The sequence below is a fragment of the Miniopterus schreibersii genome, assembly GCF_964146895.1.
Source record: "Miniopterus schreibersii genome assembly, chromosome: X".
NCBI lineage: Eukaryota > Metazoa > Chordata > Mammalia > Chiroptera > Miniopteridae > Miniopterus > Miniopterus schreibersii.
The window spans coordinates 79,121,703-79,145,814 of record NC_138104.1 but is presented as its reverse complement, the minus strand read 5'-3'; the positions used below and the strand labels follow the sequence as shown (position 1 = coordinate 79,145,814).

General features: G+C 35.0%; 1 pseudogene across 1 annotated transcript in view; it reads right to left on the bottom strand.

Moving 5' to 3' along the window:
- LOC308551031 (MICOS complex subunit MIC27 pseudogene) overlaps positions 1-21,153 on the bottom strand; it is a 41,001-nt pseudogene extending 19,848 nt beyond the window's left edge. The window contains exon 1 of the transcript in view: positions 21,025-21,153. The product of the transcript in view is annotated as an MICOS complex subunit MIC27 pseudogene (transcript). The remainder of the gene's footprint in view (positions 1-21,024) is intronic.
- Between the last annotated feature and the right edge of the window lie 2,959 nt (positions 21,154-24,112).

The following is a 24,112-nucleotide window of genomic DNA, read 5'->3' as shown; positions in this document are numbered from 1 at the left end:
GTTATATCGCCTCTTTCATTTTTAATTTTATTTATTTGGGTCCTCTCTCTTGTTTCTTGGTGAGTCTGGCTAAAGGTGCATCAATCTTATTTATCTTTTCAAAGAACCAGCTCTTGGTTTCATTGATTTTTTGTATTGATTTTTAGTCTCTATGTCCTTAATTTCTGCTCTAATCTTTATTATTTCCTTCTACTTCCTCTGGGCTTTTCTGCTGTTCTCATTCTAGTTCTTTTGTTGTTATGTTAGATGGTTCACTAGAGCTTTTTCTTGCTTCTTGAGATAGGCAGGTAATGCTATGAATTTTCCTCTCAGGGCTGCTTTCACTGTTTCCCATAGATTTGGGGTTGTTGTCTGTTCATTTAAGTTTTTTTCCACGAAGTGTTTATTTTCTTCCTTGATTTCATTGGTGACCCATTCATTGTTTAATAGCATGCTATTTAGCCTCCATGTGTTCGAATATTTTTGAGTTGATTTCTAGTGGTTGATTTCTAGTTTCATGGCATTGTGATTCAAGAAGATGCTTGATATGATTTCAATCTTCTTGTATTTGTAGAGACTTGCCTTGTGCCCTAACACATGATTTATTTTTGAGAATGTTTCATGTGCACTTGAGAAAAATGTGTATTCTGCTGCTTTGGGATGAAATGTTCTGTAAATGTCAATTAAATCCATTAGATCTAGAGAATCATATAAGGTTTGTGTTTCCCTGTTGATTTTTTGTCTTGATGATCTGTCCAGTGCTGACTGGGACGTTAAAGTCCCCACTATGGTTATGTTGCTGTCAATCTCTCCCATAAAGTCCACCAAGAATTTTTTTATATATTTAGGTGCTCCTGTATTGGGTGCATAAATGTTTATAAGGGTTATTTCCTCCTGTTGGATTGATCCCTTTAGTATTACATAGTGACCATCTTTGTCTCTTGCTAGGTCTTTATTTTGAAGTCTATTTTGTCAGAAATAAGAATTGCTACTCCAGCTTTCTTTTTCTTTTTGTTTGCATGGAATATTTTATTCCATCCTTTCACTTTTAGCCTGTGTGATTCTTTTGCTCTCAGGTGGATCTCTTGTAGACAGCATATATTTGGGTTCTGCTTTCTTATCCATTCAGCTACCCTATGTCTTTTGATTGGACCATTTATTCCATTTACATTTAAGGTTACTATTGATATAAACTTATTTAATGCCATTTTCCCCCTTTATGCTGATGTACCTTTCTCTCACTATTCCTTCTTTTCTTTAGAGCAGTCCTTTTAGCATTTCTTGCAATGCTCTTAGTGTTTGTATCTATTTTTAGATATATTTGCTGTCTCCCAGTCTTGTGGGGTAGGATTTTGTATTGTGCGACCAGTGGAGCCCAGAGGTGTGTTTTCCTTATACTTCTGAGCTCTTTGCTCTAGGCGTGTCCCTTTTGTGGGTCCTTTGGGTTCTTCTGTTGTGGTTGGGTCTAAAGTTTTGCTGACCAGTCCTTGAGAGGACTCTCCTCTCAGGTTGGCTAACTATGTGTCTCAGCCCCGATCTCATCCTGTAAGCTCTTGTATGAGTGCTGGCAAGTCAGGATAATACCCAACTAAACTTCCAAGAAACAAGGGGTATCATACAAAATATCTTGACAGTGACAATGAAAACAGCCCAAGTGAAAATAGAACTTGGAGAGTGAAGGGAGAACACAAATTCTAGAAAAGAACAAAACAAAAAAAAAGCTTAAAAAAAAAAGAGAAAGAAAAGTAAAGCTTAGAGAGAGAGAAGTATATTGTTAATAGTAATGAAAATTTAGAAAATAATAATAATAAACTAAAATGTAAAAAATAGAGAAGCTACTGGGAGATAATAGAGGCAGAGAAAGGATTCTGACAGAAAGGCCAGCACACAATTAAGGAAGAGAATAGGAATAGGATAATAGTTGAAAATGAAAAACTAAAAATACAGTAAAGAGAATAAGAGAAACTAACAATTGAACAAAAAGACAGGAAGACAGAAGAGAGGAAAATAGAAAGAAGAAAGAAAGAAAGAAAGAAAGAAGAAAGAAAGAAAGAAAGAAAGAAAGAAAGAAAGAAAGAAAGAAAGAAAGAAAGAAAGAAGAAAAAAATTATGCCAATGGATTGAGAGGAGAGAGAGAGATAAAATAAAATAAAGCCTGGGCAAGAAAGGAGTCTAATAAGAGGTTGGGGAAAATTATAGAGGAAAGCAGTCACCTTATTGGTTATAATGATAAAGTCCCAGGCAGTAAGCAGGAATATCAAGAAAGTCTTGATATTAGATGAAAAGATAAAACAAAGCCAAGAAACAAAACAAAACAGAGAAACAAAACAAAACAAAAAAACAAGCTAAGCAAAGCAAAATTCTTTAAAAAAATTAAAATAAAATAAGAAAAAATATTTAAAAATTATTTTAAAATTTAAAAATTTATTATAAAATTTAAAAAGGAGGAAAAACAAATAATTTTTTCCCTTTCTCTTCTTCTGGACTCTATGATGTTTCTTCAGTACTCCCTACTCACAATATGTTCATTCAGGTATGTTTCTCTGGTTTTTCCAAGCTGGCTACGTAGTATTTTAAGAGTAAATCGAGTCCATGACTGGGAGCAGGGGTTGCTCTGCTGCTTCTCACAGTACCACCATCTTCCCTCAAGTTGCCTACTTTCCTTTTGAAATCCTAAACCCCTGCCTCCCTCAGCTAAATCCATAATGGCATATAAGCCTCAACTGCACAGTGTGTCTTAGGTTCTCATATTCTCATGGAACCCCCATATGTACATATGTAATAAATTTGGTCATTTTTTTCCTGTTAAACTGTGTCATGTTTATTAGCTCAACCAGAAAATGGTGGAAAAATTATTTTCCTACCTACACACAATAATATATAAATATATACTATAAAATAAAAAGCACAATCAACACAAAAGTTAAAATTAGATAAAAGAGAAAAATATAAGTATTCTACTATCATACTGTGAATTACAATCATTAAAATGAATTGAAACTTGAAATATCATCTGGTCGTCATCTAAAAGGTAAGGAATCAGTAACATCAAGAGTTAGCACACATGTGGAAAGTGAGACTTTCTCATTGGTGATTGTATAAATTGGCAAAATATGTAAACACATTTAGATACTTCCTGGTATCTACTCTCAAGAGAGACTTGGCACACAAGTACATCAAGAAACATGTACGTGGAGATTAACTGCAGCATTTTTGTGAATAATAATTGTGAAGAAAAAAAAAAACTTAAATGACCATCAGTAAGGGTATAATCAAGTAAATTTTATATTTATGCCATTGAAAATATGCAACAGTTAAAAAGAATAAAGTACATCTGTTTGTACTGACACAGAAAGTTTACCAAGACATATGCTTTTGAAGGAACAAGAAGAAAATGATTTAGATAGCTAATTTCCAAAGCTAAAATTCTAAATTTGACATATGTAAATGAATTGATGAAGAAATGAAAGAATACCCACCAAATTCTTCAAAGTAGTTACTGCTGAGCAATAGTGTGGGAAAGAAGGAGAGCTTTGCTTTGTTTACTTCTGCATTGTCTTAATTTTCGCAATGACATTTATTATAATAGTTGTGTATATTTAAAATACCAACTACCATCTAAGTAACCTTGAAAAATTGTATTTTCAATAAACGTTTTTGTACAATTTGTTTTTATCATTAGAGATTTTTCAATTTAAACTCTATATCAAAGACAATTAAAATACAATTACAAACAAGAAAAACTTTAAACTTAAAACAATGTTTAAAATAATTTAAAATGTAATAAAGTGCATACTTATAATTTTACTATAAAATTATGGTTTTTATACATGGATTAGTACAATTCACATTTTCTTTCTATCATATTAGTTCAAAGAACTGGACTGAACTAGGAATCACTAGGAATGGATCAAGAGGTCTACATCACCAATGTGATCACACTGTCAAGTTCCTCACTTGATCATTTAAAGACGATGGACTAAGCGATCTTCAAGATCTAACTAGCTATGACTCTATGACAATCTCAAAACCATGTAAATGTAGTTCAAGATGTTTAGTATGATTTTTATGTTCATAGATTCCACATTTTTAGGAACCTTTCATATTCAAGTAATTTGCTTCATCTTTTCATGAGCATACTGATCATACTATATATCTATATTTGGGGGCAATTTGTCACCTTGATATAATTGTCTTTAACAAAATGGGCTTGAGTAATGGATTCCTTATTGTAAGATGCTCGTAAATAATGCAGGCAGCAAAGTATAGTGGGAGTGAGAATAGCATAATTTAGGAGTCAAGTAGGTGTGTATTATCTAGAACAACTTAGAAAAGCTATTTAAGGAGTCTGAGTCACATTTTCTACAAAATGGAGCTAATACTATCTATCATTATATTTCTCTATTTATAGTGATAACCACCATTTATTAAATCCACACTATATGTCTGGCAATGTATCAAGCAAGCTCTTCACACAATATCTAATTTAATTCTCATATTAACTCTTAGCTGTGGAAGAAAGCTGAGTTACTCTATGACTCACTTTTGGGGAGACATGATATACTATGAAAAGGAGAACATGTCTCATATGGATGACACAAGAACTCTCTTTTGTTATCATGGGATTCTCTGTGATATCTGAATACAGAGTTTATTGCAGCATATCAGCGTTTGGTAGCATAATAATGTTCCTTTAGTGCCAAATAATGTTTCTTCATTATGGTAAATCTCAATTTAGTTTTCAACATAAAATAAAAGTGGTAAATCTCATTTTCATTTTATGTTGGAATCTTCCAATTAGGAAGTCACTATGAATAGTGATAAATGTAATGCCAGGTCATCTCCTGCTTCTCTCTTTATATTTTTGCTGATGAATATGTATTATAATTTCATTCTTTTTATTTCCACTGATTCCTAAATGCTAAAACCACTTGATCCTTGTCAGCCATCCTGTTCAATGTCAACCCCCTTGTTCAGTGTCAGCCCCTTCAAGAATCTTGCTTATAGATAGATTCATCAGTGTACAGAGGACATGCTTTTACTTAATACTTCCAAAACTATGTATAATTTTCAATTCTACCAAAATTAATTAGTAAATGCAATTCCATTCCAATCAAAATGCCTACAGGAATTTAAAAAATAGAATGGGGAAAGCTAATTCTCCAGTTATCAAGAAGACAAATTTATAAGTTCAGCCAATAAATTTTTGGAAAACAATGGCAGGTGGAAAAAAACAGGAACTATTGTGTGAGTTGTGATTTACACTAAAATTTTATAAGGGAGCTTTATAGGTTAGAAGTATGTCAGCAATCCTGCTCACTCTGATTATAATGATAGCACTGTTCACTGGAATAAATACAATTAGGTCATTGTTTACAACATTTTCCTTTTGCATATAGTAAATGGCAATGGCTTATCTTTTCTTAAAATACTGCAGTAAAATTGAGGCATATGCTATTGGCTGCTCATTCAAAATATATTTCTCCTTCCTTGCTAAGGAAACTCTGTTTTGGGTAGAAATGTGACCCAGTCCAGGAGAAGAAACAAGCTTGAGTATAAAAGCCCTCATCTTGTTAACAAGAATAAAAAGGTGGAGAGAACTTGGGTCCTAAAAAGTACACAAAATGCTGGTCCATCTCTGACACGACCCACTTCAGGGCTTTTTATTAAGTCTACAAAACTGTATTTATGCTTTAAGCCACTTTAGTCAAGTTATCTATTAACTGCAGATAAAATAATTTTTGATTGATATAAGTAATTCGAGGTGGTAAAAATAAGTATTCTAAAGTACTATTTTTAAGTTAAATTTATTGGGGTGACATTGGTTAATAAGATTATGTAGATAAATACTCTTTACTTATTGACAGAATAAGCAAATACACAAAAATCTGCTGATCTTCATGATATAAACAAATGCCTTTATTGAAAAAACATTGAGGGTAGAGTAAAGATGGCAGCAGACTGAGTGGAAGCTACACTGACATTCTCCCAGGACCAAACTGGAATTACAACTAAAATAAAGAAAAAACATCATAAATAATCCACTGCAACTGCAGATGAGCTGGAGAGCACACTCATAACCAAGGACTTAAAGTGGAGACCAAATAGAGGCTGGTAGCAAGTGTAGAGGTGCTAGAAGGCTGGCTGGGCTCCCACACGCAGCAGCTGAAAGTCTTTAAGGATATCTCAGCTGTGGGGGGGTTCCCACTGAGGACTCTGGGGCCTAAACCCCAGGATGAGCTTCCCAGAAAAAAACACCAGAACTGAGAACGGTGCCCACATAACAACTGGCTGTGAAAAGCAGCAGGGTTTCTGTCTGCCAGGGAGAGGTGGCTGGAACTGCAGGCACCATCTTAAGGAGCCAACACACAAAGTTTCAAGTGCAGCCACTCACCTTGGGCTCCAGCAGAGGAAGGGCAGAGTGGACGGGAGCTGTGTGAGGAAAATCTAGGCTCAAGGAGATACAGATCAGAAGGCACTCATCTGAAGTCCTGTGCTGAGTTATTCTCCTATACTGCAGAGGATACGTTTCACAGGCAGAAATTTTACTGCTTTTGCCTAGGGAGGGGGAAGCAATTGCCCCACCCTGCTGGAAAACCTCTCACCCTACCAAGAGGAGTTTCTACAGCCTGAAGCTTGTTAAGAGACTGATAACAACCAGCCGCCCCACCTTGTGGAGTTTCTACAGCATGAGGCTCATTAAGAGAAACAGATTAATCAGCCTGCAGCCAGAGTCAGACCTCAGAGTGCTTTGAGTCTTTGCCTGATCTGCTTCTGGACCAGGGCCATGGAAAAACAAACTCTGGTGTGCATCTTGGTCTTGTCCAAATGCATCCAGCCCAAACAGAAGAGATCTCAAGCCGAGGGTTGTTGATAGCGCCAAACAGGGTACTTAGGGTGAGTCACAAAGAGCGCCTGACATCAGGCTGAACCAGAAACCCTGCCAAAAGACTCAAAGTCCTAGCAGATCTACTTAATACATAGAAACAAACCTAAACAGGCAGACAAAATGGGGAGACAAAAAACAAGCCCCAAATGAAAGAACAAGAGAAGTCCCTAGAAAAAGAGCTTAATGAAATGGAAATAAGCAATCTCTCAGATATAGAGTTCAGAATACTGATTGTGAGGATGCTCCACAGCATGAAAAATGATATGAAAACTATGAAGGAAATTAAGAATGACATAGTAGAAATAAAGAATATATTGGAAAGAATAAACAGCAGGTTAGAGGAAGCTGAGGATAAAATCAGTGAATTAGAAGACAGGGGAGAAAAAAAATCACTCAATCAGAGATCCAAAAAGAAAAAAAAAAACCAAAACAGTTAAAAAACAGGAGGACAGTTTAAGGGAGCTGTGGTAAAATGTAAAATGTAACTATATTCGCATCATAGGAGTCCCAGAAAGGGAAGACAGTAAGCAAGGAGTAGAGAATTTGTTTGAAGAACTAATGGCAGAAAACTTCCCTAACCTGGCCAAGGAAAAAAATCACATGAGCTCAAGAGGCACAGAGAGTCCCAAGCAAGAAGAATCCAAAGAGGCCCACGCCCAGACACATCATAACTAAAATGCCAAAAATTCAAGACAATGAGAGAATCCTAAAGGCAGCAAAAGAAAAGCAATCTGTTACCTACAAAGGAGCTCCCTTAAGGCTATTAGCTGACTTTTCATCAGAAACTCTACAGGCCACAAGAGAATGGCATGAGGTATTTAAGGTAATGCAAAACAAGGATCTGAAACCAAGGCTATTCTATCCAGCAAGACTATCATTCAAGATAGATGGTGAAATAAAGAGCTTCCCAGACAGAAAAAGGCTATAGGAGTTTATCACCATCAAACCAGCATTGCAGGAAATGTTAAAGGAACTGCTGTAATTAGAAGTAGAAATAGAGAGAAAGAGTAACATAGGCATAAAGAATTAAAATGGCAGTAGATAAGTATCTATCAATAATATTCTTAAATGGAAATAAATTAAATGTTCTAATCAAAAGACATAAGATGGCTTTATGGATAAGAAAACAAGACCCAAATATGTACTGCCTACAAAAGACGCACCTCAAAACAAAATATTCACAGAAGATGAGAGTGAAGAGAGGGAAAAATTTTCCATGCAAATGGAAATGAAAAAGAAAGCTGCAAAGCAATATTCATGTGAGACAAAATAGACTTCAAAATGAAGACCATCATGGGAGATAAGAAAGGTCACTACATAATACTAAAGGGATTGATCCAACAAGAGGATATAACCCTGATAAATATATATGCACCCAATAGAAGAGCACCTAAATTTATTTTAAAAAGCTTCTAGAGGACTTTAAGGGAGAGATCTATGGCAATATAGTCATACTAGTGAACTTTAACACCCCACTGACTTCACTGGATAAGTCTTCCATACAAAAAAATCAATAAGGAAACAGTGACCCTAAATGACACACCAGATCAGATGGATTTAATTAAAATTTGTAGAACATTCCACCCCCAAAAATCAGAATATACATTCTTCTTAAGTGCACATGGGACATTCTCAAATATAGACCACATGTTAGGACACAAAACAAGTTTATACAAGTTCAAGAAGATTAAAATTGTATCAAGCATCTTCTCGGACCACAATGGCATGAAATTACAACTCAACTACAATAAAAACACTAAAAACATTGAAACAAATGGATGTTCATAGCAGCACAATTTACGGTAGCAAAGATCTGGAAGCAGCCCAAGTGTCCATCAGTAGATGAGTGGATAAAAAAAGCTGTGGGGCATTTACACCATGGAATACTATGTAGCTGTAAAAAAGAAGGATCTCTTATCCTTTGGGACAGCATGGAGGGAACTGGAGAGTATTATGCTAAGTGAAACAAGCCAATCAGAGAAAAATAAGTGCTACATGATTTCACTCATATATGGAATGTAATAAACAAAATAAACTGTTAAACAAAATAGATCCAAAGACATAGAAGCATGGAACAGACTGAGGGATCTCAGAGAGAAGTTGGGAGTGGGGTGGGAGAGTGGGTGGGGACAGATTAATCAAAGAACTTATATGTTTATAATCATAACCCATGAACACAGATATTGGTATGGGGAAGGCCTGGGAGTGGGGTGGATGTGGGGTGGTGGGGATCAGTGAGGGAAAAAGGGGACATCTGTAATATTCTCAACAATAAAGATAAATTTAAAAAAAAAGAAAAACTATTGAAATTCCAAAATTACATATGGTGATAAAATGGAGAGAGTGAAAAGGTTGATCACAGGAATTAGAAGCATAAAATTACCCAACTGGCCCGGCAGGGCATGGCTCAGTGGTTGAACACTGACCTAGGATCCAGGCGATTGGGGTTCGATTCCCAGTCAGGGCACACGCCCGGGTTGCGGGCTCGATCAATGACTTTCTCATCATTGATGTTTCTATCTCTCTCTCTCCCTCTCCTTTCCTCTCTCTGAAATCAATAAAGATATGTTTAAAAAAAAAATTCCCAACTGTAAAGTGATTTTCCTGTTTTTTTTTTATAAAAGTGAATTTAATGTTTTGAAATGATTAAACATTTCTTCTAATTATTTACATGACTCTATTCAATCATATATATTTTTTGAATACACAGACACAATACACATATCTGGTGTTCAATGAGTTATGACAGAGACAAATATATACATATGTATATTTAAGACCTCAACCAAAATATAAAATATTTCTGTTACCTGTGAAAGTTTTCCTAGTAGGGAACTATTATTCTGATTTCTATCACCATAGGTCAGTTTTAACTGTGCTAGAAATCCATGTTAATGGAATAATGTAATATTTACTCTTTGGGATCCGGATTCTTTTGCTTAACATGTATGTAAGATGTATCATGTTTTTGTGTTTATCAGTAGTTTATTCATATTTATTGTTGAGTAATATTCTGTCATATGTATATACCACAATGTGTTTATTCTTCTGTTGATAGATATCTGTGTTCCTTTCAATTACTGGCTCCTAAAAATATTTTTTTCTCAGTCAGTGGTGTGAAGCCTAAATTTTGAGAAGTAGGAAAAATATACTTTTGTTTGTTAATAACATGAGGGCAGCGATTAAGTCAAATATTTTCCATTCTTTCCAAGTTTTCCAGAAAAACTTAGTCTTGAGGTAGGGAACAGTAATTAGTTCCTAGATACACAAGGATTGCCATGAGTTCCTGGAAGTGAAATATATTTAGAAAAATAATTTAACTTCTCTAAGGCTCAGTTTCTCCTCTGTGAAATATCTTTAAAATCCTTTTGAGTTTTCACATTCTATGCCATTAATTTTATTTCAAAAAGTAACAGAGAGATGCTTTGTTAAGGAACCATTTTATTGGTATTGTCTTTGGATATCATAGACCATGTATGGGTATGAATTTGCCATTCAACTTTACTACCCAATAAAATTTACTTTTATTTTGGTTTTAAATATTCAAGATGAGGATTCTTTATAAAATTTTACTTTCCTAAATACATCCACAGAGAATTCTTTGTTAAGAAAATTCTGGAAACTGTTAAACTTAACCATTGTCAAATATTTTAATTTAATCTTTTATTTTTGCCCTGGAGGGAAACAGTTATAGTGAAAAAAATGAAAATGCTTTTGCCCCCATTGGGTCCAGACACCAGTTTCCCCTGGGGCTATAAAGCTTGACCCTCAGTCAATAAGGATTTCCCAAGGGAGCCCAGGACTGAAAGTTTCCAGTAGCATGTACTTCTGCCTCTACTTCAGTAAGGGCAAGAAATATGACTCCCCTAACACCCCTGGATTGCTTTTTGTGCTCAACAATGGCCCTCAAGGGAAATTATATTGACAGAGTGCCTGTCCAGAGAGAAAGGATATAATGAGAACTTTGGAGAGAGTGGTATGAAATGTAAGGCCTACTTCTTTTTTACTATATGTAGTAACTCAGCTAAAGATGTTGCAATTCACTGTTATAGTCAGAAAGTAGAAGAGTAGATTTCAGAGGATGGTGAGAAGAGCTGAAATTTACTATAAGCCAATGGAGCAGAATTTCTATAGCGATTTCAATGTCTGCTTTGTTCTTGCTGTAGTAAGAGATAAAAAATAATAGTAAACTATGTTTTTAGTTCTATGTCTCCACATGGGAAGAACATTCAATACTATTTTAAAACCTAGAATTTTCTAAGCCCACCTCTGGAGTGGAAAATAGCTAGTTTTAAGTGGCCTTGAAGGAAACCTTTGGCCGGGCCCTTGTAGGAACTGTTAGGTCTATGTAAGAATTAAACTTGTGCTTCCCTATAGCGGAGAGAATATAGAAAGACTGATGTTCATACAGGAAGTGGCAAGTGGCCCCTTATCTACATTGCCTGGACTTCATAAAGAAATCCGTCATCCAAGGTCATCCCCTTTTAGTGTGTGCTGGAGCCTGCATGTACTGTCAGAGCCCATTGTATACATCTCTTCCTAATATGATATATAGTGACATAAAGTTTATAGCTTGAAATAAGCATGGATAAGGATATTTACATTATAGAAATCAGCAAACACTACATATTAGTCATTTGTTCTCCTCAGAAAGCCAGTTGTTAAATATTTACCCACTTCCAATGACTATGTGGGAATATAAAGGCCTGATATCTTGATCCACCTGAGTCAACTCTGTAGGAGCATTCTAGCTTCAGAGGCCCTCAAGGGATTGGTGAGGGCTGTTGTTGGGTTTACATTACAACTAGACTTCTCATTTTTCCCATTCCTGCTTCTGTTGCATCCCTTCCACTGGTGTTAATACCAAGCTCCACCTAAATAAACATCCTTTACCAAAAACTCCATCACTTCCTGGGGAACTAACTTTCCACAGAGGTTAAATATCTTGACCAAGGTTATTCAAATAATAAGGGGCAGAGCCAGAACTCAACCATCTCTATAATCCCCAAACCATGCAGTATGGCTCTAGATGTCAGTCATAAATTCCTGGATAGAAGCTACTTTTTACTTCTAAACTACTTTTGATTATACATACCAACTATAAAAACAGGAATCATTCACAGTGGCTACCTCCAAGAGATTAATCTGTGCCTCATATTTTACAGTTACTAAAATGAAGGAAGTGACTTGAGATATCCATCCAAAGACAGAAAATTTTTTTTACCAATAGTCCCTCAGGATAGGATCAATGTGAAAAGTTGTCCTGAAAAAACTGGTGATGTAAGACAGGTATGTCTTGGTTTTCTCCTCTTTTCCATTCAATGCAATCAATTCAATTTAGCACTTTTATTATTACCTACAGCATATAAAATATTGTGACAAGTACTGTGGGGAATGCAAGATAAGAAATGTTTTCTAAACATTTTCTACATAATAAGAAGGTGAATTATAAAGACAGAAAACAATAAGAAAGCATACTAGCACATTGGTTCAAATGAAGTGCTAAGGGACTATTAGAACTGATAATGCTAATTTTGCTCATGATTTTAGAACATGTGAAATTGAAATTTAGCCTCGAAACATGAGACTTTGACAGAAAGTTATGAAGTGTGGGGAGGCAAATGGGAGAGGGAAGAGTGAGAACAATGATTTTGAGGCAAGAAATTTCAGGGAATGTGAAAAAGAAGATGTTCTAGTGTATCTTGAATGTCTATGCTATTTACTTCCAATAACCTGATATCCTTGTTTTATTAAAGTTCTTTATTAATCTTTGTCTTCTGCAAAGAACAAAGTTTTGGGTATTCTTTTGACCTTAACTCTGCTCAAGTATTTGCATTTGTTATTTTGCCCTGAGAATGTAGTTATAGTGAAATGTGAAATGCTCTTAGTCAGTGGAGTTAGGAAATATTTCCAGAGGAATCCTGGCCAGAAATAAAAGACTGGCAGAAAGGGTATGGCAGGAGATAAAGTTGGGATAGTTAAGCATTAAAATTGTGGGGAGGCTTTTAATGCCAAATTTGGATGTCTGAACCATACTAATTTAGCATTGTAACAAAGAAAGGACACGATCAAGTTTGTTTTTCAAGAAGAAAATGGTAAGAGTGTGGCAATAGGTTGGAATGGAAGGAATGGAAAAGGCTGGGATTAGGAGGTTGTAGCGGTAGGCTAGGCAGGTGATAAGGACTTTCTGGATAGTAGGATCAGCAATGGCCACAACAATATAGTAAAAGTACATAAAGGTAAAATTAACAGAGGGTTGATTATATGGGGAATGAAATATAGAGAAAAATTCTAAAATAATCAAATATTTGTTCAGGGAAAAAACATTGCTAGTTTGTACTTACTCCAATAAAAGAGGTTTATTCCCAGTTTAGTCTAGTTCTATCTACATCACTCAGCAGTTTATTTTCTACCTCCCCTAGTGGAAAGCATTTTGTATTGCAAAAGCTTCCGTTGCTTATTTATTCTCACATCCGGAGAACTTGTCCCATGTCCAATGTAGAAAATACCAGCTGCAAGAATGATTAAAGGCTTCAGATAACCTTACTTATTTCTCTGCATCAATCTGCTGACAGAAGTGGCGAAGAAGAAATTCAGGATTAATTCTGAACCTTTTTTATTTCCCTTGGTTCTCAGATATACAAAGACTTGGGGATCCAGTGCAGTAGGAGCACCTATACACATTACTAATATGTTTATCTACACTTTCAATTGATGTCAGACTTACCAGAGGCAAACAATTATTCAGTTTCCTTTGAAGCACTTGATAGTATCTTAGGAGGATCTGTTAAATTCCCCTTACAGTAATCACTAGACGTCATTAGGAAGGTCCCTTTGCCCTGAAGCATTTGGCAATCATTTGTGGTCATGATTCCCACGCAGATTTGTTTCACTTTTTTTCCAAACTAAAGGACCTTCATCTCTTTTTATAGATAACTCCAAAGTTCAATATACCCATAGTCATATAGACATGTTATTATGTTGACCAGAAATGTAAATTACAACCTTCTTTTAACCCATTGATCTTCTTTGGAGTTAAGTGGTAATTGTTCTAAAAGAAAGCTCATCAATGAAATATTGCTCACCAATCCTCTAGAGAAATGACTCTCCTAGAGAATGAGAAAGAGAAAATGACCAACAAAGGCTGTTATTGATTAACTAGTTCAAGTCAAATTCCCCCAACCTGCCATAGTTCTGAAAATGAGAAGAGGAAATGCTTGACTTAATTTTTGTGCAAGAATCATCAAAAACATTAAATGGGCTCCTGAGTCCTTTTAACCCAATCATAATAACTTTTGTCTATATCCTTGCTTTATGGTATGGCAAGCTATTTCAAGCTTATCTTGTACATTTCCTGTCCCAGAGATAAAATGAGCTATTTTTCCAAAGAATCCTTGTTCCTTTTAATGAGAAATAATATTCAGAGATCACAATTCAGGTAGCAGAAACACTTGTTATTAGATTGAACATTGTTTCTGTCCTTGTTGGACAGAGTGAGGAATCATGTGAATCATATGGTTTTGAAGCACATGAAATTGCCTTTTCTATAAGTTAAAAGTGGTAGAATATCAGAAGTTCGATGTGGTTTGACCTAATATTTTTAATATAAAACACATCATAAGTTCATCCAATTCAAATTGGATTTTCTAGGGCTCTTATTTTAGAGAAAAGGAATAGGTAATGATATAGATGAAATAAAATTGTCTTCTATTAGGTTCACTGCTTATTGTATTCAGAAGAATATTTGTGACCTTAAGTGAAAGAAGACTCAACAGGTATTGATTTATGAAACATCTTTGATGCATACAGCTGTGATATAGACTCATTAGATGTGATATTAATTCATGAATTTATATTTATTTAAAAGGTTTATAAAATAAGAAAAGATTATAAAAGATAGAAATGGGTGGTAAGGAAAGAAGAAAGGAAGAACAAAGGTAATTTTGGAAAATAAATCCAGGAATGAGCTTAATGAAAATCACATATTACAGATTTCTAAACCAGCAATGTTCAACTGGTGTGCCACAAGAAATTTTAAAACATGCAATATCTAACTATTTAGTCAGGGGCACTGACCTTTTTTCCCTTATATTGACAAATAAAAAATGACAACAACCAACACAATAATAGCTGTCTGGTGTGAATGCATCAAAATTATAAATATTTTGTTGTTAGATCGGCAAAAAAATGTATTGTTTGGTGTGCTGCACAACTTTAGTAATTAGTTTATATGTTCCATGAGATGGAGAAGATTGAAAATTACTGCTCTAAGCCATTGCTCTGTGTGGTTTCAAAATTATCTTTAAGCTTTGTAGACATGAAAATGAAAAAGACAAGCTTGATCACCTTCATAACTCATGTTCACCACAAAATTTAAAGCTAAGCAAAATTCCGTGGAGAAATACAGCAATTCCTGGTATTAACAAAGAAAGATTCTGAAGATACAACTGTTCTTATCCAAAGCTAAAAATAAATTCAGGCTTAGCAAAGGAGGTCTGCAAAGAAGAAGAAGGTGTTCTTTTCATTTGTTCTCATTTTCTAAATTAGAAAACCAAGAGGTGTTATCTATTATACTACATTGCAAGCTTTCTTGGTTAGAAGTGACAGAAATCAACTTGCCATTGGTCAAATTAAAAACAAGATGATGTAACATTGTGAATATAAAGAAATATTGAAGATAAAAATACAGCTAGATCTCATGGGAACTGGTACAAGAAACTGAGAACCTATGAGAGAATGATTCTTTACATTGTAATTGAAAAAACAAAATTGTTTTCTTTGTCCCGGAAAAACTGAATTGGTTCTGTCTCTCGGTGTTCTCAAGGGCTCTTGGTGAATCTGCAGCCCTTTTCTTTCTGAAGACCAGCTTTTTCTGCTTCAAGTTTCTCATTCCCCTCATGACTTTGAATTTATAAGATTCAAACTTCACCCCAGTAATTTCTTGCTAATTGATTTACTCAAGGTGGATCAAATAACAATAGGAGAGGAAAGGAATGTGAGAGGGGAGAAGTGATTTCTGGAGAAAGAGTTGGCAATGGGCTGGCAAGCACTCTGAAACATTTTTACAATGGAACATCATTCCAAAATTAATACATGTTTAAAATTCTGACCTCCAACTCTGAGTTTGTGTGTCATCCAAGGAAACCAGAAACTAATTTAGAGGGCCAAAATAAAAAGAGGAATATGAACAGTGGGGGAAAAAATATTTCTTCTGTGTTTTGGTTTGCTGACATAGAAAACACATTTGCTGATAGAAGGTGTTTTTCAATAAAGTGCCATAAGTAATAAGTGGAAAACTTTCCCCAGTGCTTCTATTAAGTAACCTGAGCAGGCAAGGGAAGGCAATTTAAGGGATATTTTTCATGAGTCCTAAACTGTAAACAAAAACAAAACCAAAATAAAGCAAAAAGCTTAATATGAAGTCAATATATAAAGATTGATCCAGGCATTTAGGGAGAAAGCCATGTTTTTTAATAAATATGCTCACCATGTTGTAGAAGGAATATCTTTCTATGAAAGCTCCATATTTAATTATTCACCCAATGATTACATTTTATTTGAGAGGTGTTTTTTTTTAAAGACCATATGAAAGGTGTCTTTGTTCCAAAATAGAGGCCAATGTATAGCACCTATGATTATATGATACGGTTAATATCCACTAATTGATTAGTTCAGTTAATGACAAAAACAATTTAATTATTATCAAATTAATGATTTATTGTACCGATGGCCATTTTTTTCAGCCTGGAATGAAAGCACATGAAATTAATATTTCAACAATCAACAATTACCTTTGATAAACAAGAAACATGAAAGTTAGAACCAAAACCTATGTGCCTCCTGATGTGATAAAATAAAAAGTCCATAGCACACATATGGTGAATTCTTACAACAAAATATTTAACTTCAAAATAATCAGACTTATAGATTTTATTTATAGTTTTCATAAAATATAGAAGATGGGAGAACAAATTAATAAACTTACCATGAGAAAACAGATACTTCCAGAAGGTAGAATAACTGGTCTGGTATTTTTTAACAAGTCAGTGTTATGGAAAAAGAGAGTGTGACAGCTGTTGTAGATTAAAAGACTTTAGAGATCTCACAAGTAAATAGAATCTGTAATCCTCATTTAAACAAACCAGCTGTAGAAGATGTTTTGGGGACAACTGGAAAAATGTAACTATAGATCAGGTATTAAATTATGTTCAAAAATAATAATTAATTTTGTTAAGTTTGATAATGATATTGTGGTGTGTAGGATCAGGTCATCTTTAAAAGTGTAAACTGAAGCATTTGAAATAACTATCACGAAGTCTGTAATTTACTTTCAAATGCTTCAGTCAAAAACAGATAAAGAAATATGGCAAAATATTAAAAATTGTTAACTCTAGGTCTTGGAAGTATGGATTCATTATACTATTTTCTCTAAGTTTCAAAGTTTCCATAATAAGTAATTTTTTAAGTATTCAAATTTTTATAAACTATTAAATCTTACTGAGAAAATCAAGATCAGATTAAAAGAAAAAATTAGGATCAGATAAACCCAGAAACTATTTGTTTCATTTTCATTTTTTCTGTCAATGAACATTGTGAATTCCACATTATTGAGGGAGCTCAAAAGAACATTATCAATAACTCTGAGATTGTATTCTTTCCTTTATTCCTCAACTGATATTACCTTCTTACTCAAAAAGGAAAGCAGTATGTTGGCTTCCACTTCCGTTATCTTTGTCTCACAGAAATGGAAGACAAAACATGGCAGGTATCCTAAAATCCTTTGCAAAAGTTAATGTGTTGTAAACATAAATATGTCATTCTTCAGTCTACTGAAATATTTGAGCATGTCATTGGTGGTTTTACAATTTGAAAATAAATGAGCATTTTTTAGAGAAATCCTGGTTGAATTAAAGGAATTCTTATTTAGTACTATGCAAGAAGCCTTCTAAGATTTCAGTTCAAGGCTTTAATATCCTGCTATTGCAGTAGCTTTCAAATCAGAGTCCTTGCTGTCTTGATGGCAACTTGACTGAGTTGGTCACTTTGCATCATTGGTATGGCTTGGTCCATGTGACTTAGAAAGGAGGTCATTTGAATATTGTCATGTGTGATATTATCTTCATGCAATAGTAGACTCCATGTAAACTTTTCCAGAGGACGCTAAATGGAAAGGCTTGTGGACCAAATTAAGATGTGCAAATCAAGAGTACTCTTAATACTTTTGAAATTTTTAGAGCAACTTTAAGGCTTATAAATACACAGAAGAAATATTTTTAAAATAATAAAAATGACCCAATATTGTTTATTTTCACTTTAAAAACATGAAGAACAAAATAAAGACAAACATTGCAAATTTAAAAGAAAGAAAAAGAGCTCGGCTGGGTGTGGCTCAGCGGTTGAGCGATCGGGGTTCGATTCCCGGTCAGGGCACAGGCCCGGGTTGCGGGTTCGATCAATGACTCTCTCATCATTGATGTTTCTATCTGTCTCTCTGCCTTGCCTTTCCTCTCTCTGAAATCAATAAAGATATATTTAAAAAAATAAAAATAAAAATAAAAATAAAAGAAAGAAAAAGAATAAAAAAGATATGCAAATCACACAGTTTAGGCCACACCACTTGAATCTTATGTTTGCCAAAGGTTCTCTCCCTCTCTCTCTCTCTCTCACCAGAGTTCAAGTTCAAGCAAGGAGAATCACAGACAGAAGGGTCCCCAAGCTAATGCCACATACTTATTCTATCAGAGTGCCAGGCCAGACCTGTAGTTTGCCAGTAAGCCTACTGAATAGTCATCAGTTTTTACATGCATTTTCTGTATTATCTGCATTTCCTGACAGGGCCAGAATTGAACCATACTCTCACCAATGGATGGTTGATTTAAGAAAATGACATAGCTGTCAGCTATTTGTAATGATTATTACTTGATCTTTCCATCCTTTTCTATCTCTGAGTAGATTGATTTTTTTCATCATATACTGCATTTATTCTATCTTTAACATATGCTACAGGATACTAAATTTAACACATTTTCAGAATTTTGTCTGTGTCTCAAGTTATTTGTTTATTTGTTATTGTACTTGACATAGGCCTATGTTTTGCTACTATCTTTAAGCTACTAGCTTTATTAAAATGTATGTTTGACACTTCTAATGAATTTCAGCTATCCCATTTCTTTTACTGTGGGATCCCTAGTGGATGGACACATACATCAGAACTTAAATTTACACATCTGTAAAGTGAAGTGGAGGCAAAAGGGCCTGAAGGCTCAGACATTTTGTCAGCTATACACTTCGTGCAATTCTCATGAGGTTGAATAGTACAGAATGTTTAAAAACAAAACAACCAAAAATTAAGCTTCTGTTTTCCACATTGGTGAATAGGTTGTAAATGTAGAGGATGTTACATTTATCACTTTACATTGAGTAATATTGATCATTTTACAATGATGTCCATGATGGCAATGATGTTTTACATTGTATCAGACTCTGATGTTGAAGTGCTTTGAGTTAAATTATATCTACTGATGCCCAAAGTAACCTTGTAAGCGAACTTACAGAAGGTAATGATGCCACTTGACAAACTAGGACAAAATCAGGGGAAATGAAATGGCATGTGCTAACTTTAGGTCTCTGACTGGACCATGTCCTTACAAACAAATATATTTATTACAAAGGGAGCTAACACAGCCATCTTCATTTTTCTTTAGCACATTCATTTTGTGGCTCTGATTTCATATTTACAAAACAAACATCCAATCTAAACCTTTATTTTCAGTTTGAGTGCCCAGTGTAGTCAGATCATTCTGAATGCCAGGATATTATCTAGCAAAATATAGTTTTTAGTCAATGTTACTACACAGACTCCTGATAAGCAAAATACTCAATGGATATAGGAATCAAATACTTTGGATTACTATTTTATCTTCACAGTCTTGCACCATGCTTGGTGAATTGTTAGTATTAAAAGGGCACATTGTTGAATTAATTAATGAATGAACTAATTAATAAAAAAGATAAAACCTGAGGTGAAAGGATGGATTTCGCCCTTTGAAATGTGTCTAGCAAGCCAACATGGAAAGTAATTTAGAAAGCAAGCTCTCTTATAGTGGCATGTCTGATATTTTCTTCCTCTTGGGTTCTGACTCCCTGGAGGACGATATCCTCCTTGAGGAGTATATTTTGTTGTTGTTCTGATACCCAGGTGCCTATTTATGAGCAGGCCTGATATGTCCTGCCATAATCTGATGGGTCAGTGATGAGTGACATCTTGTGTCATGAATGCAAAGAAGCTCCTGAGACTCTGAAATGTTCCAAAGGCCCAAGGTGATCCATGGCAAGGGAAATAGAACATTTTAGTCTCTTTTTGGAATCATAACCTTTCTGCATAACTACCAAAGCAATCTGAATATACCCCAATGCTATAAAAAATCAGGAGAAAGCTTATTTATTTTTCTGCTTTCCCCTAGTTACATGGTTAAAGTAGGATATAAATTTTATTTTTAAAAATGCTATGTTGTCCTCAAAATCCCTCTATTGACAAAGTTTTAAAGAGAACTGACTCTACTTTTTTGCAAAAATTCTCTCCTATGAGGTTTCAAATTCTCTCATATAAGTGGATTTCAAGCACCTCATTCTTCCAATTCTTAAAGCTAAATCTTTGTAATGAAAACAGCAGATCCTCATCTGAGTGATGTCAGAGCAAGGGCACCATGAGAAATATCCTTGGCTTCTCCTCCTGAAATTTCAACAAATTAACCAACTACAATTCAACAATGAATTTACTACTCAACACAGAGGCACACCTAAGAGACCCACATATTGAAACATTTAAAGGTGGGCAACCAGGATAAGTGGGGAGATGAAAAAGGAGGAGAGCTCAAATGGCCTTCAGATGCAGCCCTGCATCCAGGAGCTCATGGTGCAGTGTGGTCCAGAGGGGGGGGGGAGCTGGTGGCAGCAGGTGCTCCTTTAAGCTGGGAGAAACAGAACTGTAGGGGGCCATCAGGCAGGGTAAGCAGAGCAAACAGTGACTTATCCAGGGGACACCTGACAGAGTACAGGTTCCTGCCATGTATGTAGATAACCAATGTTGTTGGTGGTGTTTCTGACAAAAAACTATACCACAGAGCCCTGCCACCCCTTGGACTCTCAAAACTCACCTCCCATTGACCTGGGTGTCCAGTCAAGGGACATTCTATCTGTAAACCAAGAGCTATTGCAGTGAAACTGCTGTGTCCCTCTGACTGATCCCCAGCTTTGGTGCCCACATGGGCATCTGGGGCAGCCATTACAGTAAGGGCAAAACAAATTCCACTCACAAGCAGTGTGGTTGTACAGCCTTACAGAAGCCTCTGAGGTAAAGTCTGGGAGATCACAGAAGTAAAATAATCATGTGATTCAGTGCCATCAACAGAAAAATAATAGAAAGACCTCTTCAGAGAACACTGCTATACCACGGATATTTTTGTATAGCCAAAGGAGAGGAGCAAACACAATGAATAACCATAGTAACAAAGATAATCAGAAATAAAATGAAAAATCCCCAGAAAGCAAGCTGGAACACAGGGAAATATGTGATATAAATGACAGAGATTTTAAGATTGCTGTTCCAAAAATATTCAATGAGATGCGAGAAAATACAGACACTCAGAAAACAAATCTATGAACAAAATGAGTACTTTATGAGAGATTGAAACTTTTAAAAAAAGAATCAATCAGAAATCCTGGAAATGAGGCATGCAATGAAAGAGATTAGGAATGAGCTACTGAACATAGAAATCAGAACCATACAGGTGGATGAAAAAATTAGTCATATCAAAGATAAGAATCTAGAAATGATGCAGAGGGAAGAAAAGGGAAACCTTAGCCTAAAGAAAAATGAAAGAACTCTATAAGACCTATATGACTCAATTAGAAAAAGCAATATTAGTATAATAGGCATTCTGGAAGAAGAGAAGAGGGAGAAAAGAACAGAGAGTCTATTCAAACAAGTGGAAGATGAGAACTTCCCAAACCTATGGAAAGAACTAGATCTTGGAATCCAAGAAGCCAACAGAACACCTAGTTATCTCAATCCAAAGAAGCCCTCTCCAAGGCACATTGTATTAAAACTGTCAAAAATTAATGACAACAAAAATTCTCAAAGGAACCAGGGATAAAAAGAAGTGACCTACAAAGGAAAACCCTTCATAATTTCATCCAACTTCTCAGAAGAAACTCTATAAGCCAGAAGAGAGTGGAACTAAATATTCAAACATCTGAAAGAGAGAAATTACCAACCACAAATAATATACCCAGTAAAATTATCCTTTAAGTATGAAGAATAAATAAAGATGTTCCCGGACATACAGAAGCTGAGAGATTTTATCACCAGAAAACCTCCATTGCAGGAAATACTCAAAGGAGTTATTCTACCTGAAACAAACAACATAAGGTCACAACATGACAAGTCAAGATCACTAAAAAACTTACAGCTTAAACAAGTATAATATTTTACATCTTTATTGATTTCAGAGGGAGGAAGGGATACAGAAAGAGAGAGATAGAAACATCAATGATGTCATTGATCTGCTAACACCTGCACGCCACCCACTGGGGATCAAGTCAGCAACTTAGGAATGTGTCCTGACTGGGAATCAAACCACGATCTCCTGGATCATAGGTCAATGCTCAACCACTGAGCTATGCCAGGCCAGGCCATAAGCAAGGGTAATTTGTGACAACAAAATCATAAAGGGGGAGGAGATAAAAGTCTAAACTGGCAAAGGAGGGTGAACATCAGATGCACTCAAGAGAAAAAAAAATTCTATGTATGCAACTTTCTGTTTTATAAACCTAATGGTAACCACATACAAAAATCCCCAAATCAGGACACAAAGCTTAAAAAAGAGGACACAGAGGCAAGAAGTATGAAACACTTCTTTCACCAATCAAAAGCAAGAGACAGAAGGACAAAGAAAAAGAACCGATGGAGCTACAAAGCTACCAGAAAACAAAAGATAAAATAGCTATAGGAAATACTCATACATACATAATTACATTAAATGTAAATGGCTCGAATTCACCAATAAAGAGACAGAGGAACAGAGTGGACAAAACAAAACAAAACAAAAACAAAAAACAAAAAAACTCAACCATATGCTGCCTACAAGACACACATCTAAGCTGCAAAAACAAAGGTGGATTCAAAGTAAAAGGATGGAAAACAATTCTCCAAGCAAATAACTTCCTTCGAAAAGCAAGTGTAGCCATATTTATATCTGACAAAATAGATTTCAAGACAACAAAGATAACAAGAGACAAAGATGGACACTTTATAATGATAAAGAGGACACTACATCAAGAAAACATAACACTTCTTACTATATATGCATCCAACCAGGGAGCACTGAAATATATAAAGCAACTACTCACAGAACTAAAGAGAGAAACAGTTCAAAACACAATCATACTTGGGGAACTTAATACTCCTCTGAGAGCTCTAGACATATCAACCAAACAGAAAATCAATAAAGAAATATTGGCCTTAAATGGAACACTAGGCCAAATAACCAAAATGGACTTTTACAGAGCTTTTCATCCCAGAACATCAGATAATACATTGCTTCCAAGTGTACATGGAACATTCTCAAGGATAGATCACATGTTGGGTCACAGAACTAGCATTGACAAATTCCAGAAGATTGAAATTATACCAAGCATATTCTCTGACCACAATGACTTGAAATTAGAAATCAAGTGCAAAAAGGAAATAAAGTAAGCTACAAATACACGGATATTTAAAAACATACTACTAAAAAGTTACTGGGTCAAAGAAGAAATAAAATATGAGATCAAAAGATGAGGCAAATGAGAATGACAATACAACATATTAAAAGGTCTGCGATGAAGCAAAAGCAGTAACAAGAGGGAAATTTATATCATTACAGGCCTCTCTCAAGAAACAAGAAAAATCCCAAGTAAATGACCTAACATCACACTTTAACTAAAAAAAGAAGAACAAAAGCAACTCAAAGTCAGCAGAAGAAAGGAAATCATAAAAATTAGAGCAGAATTGAATGAAATAGAGAACAAAAAGACTATACACAAAAGTAATACAACAAAGCTGGTTATTTGAAAAGGTTAATAAAACTGCCAAAACCCTGACTAGACTCACTAAGGGAAAAGACCCATACAAACAAAATTAGAAATGAGAGAGGAGAAATCACCACAAACATCACAGATATACAAAGGATCATACTATAATAT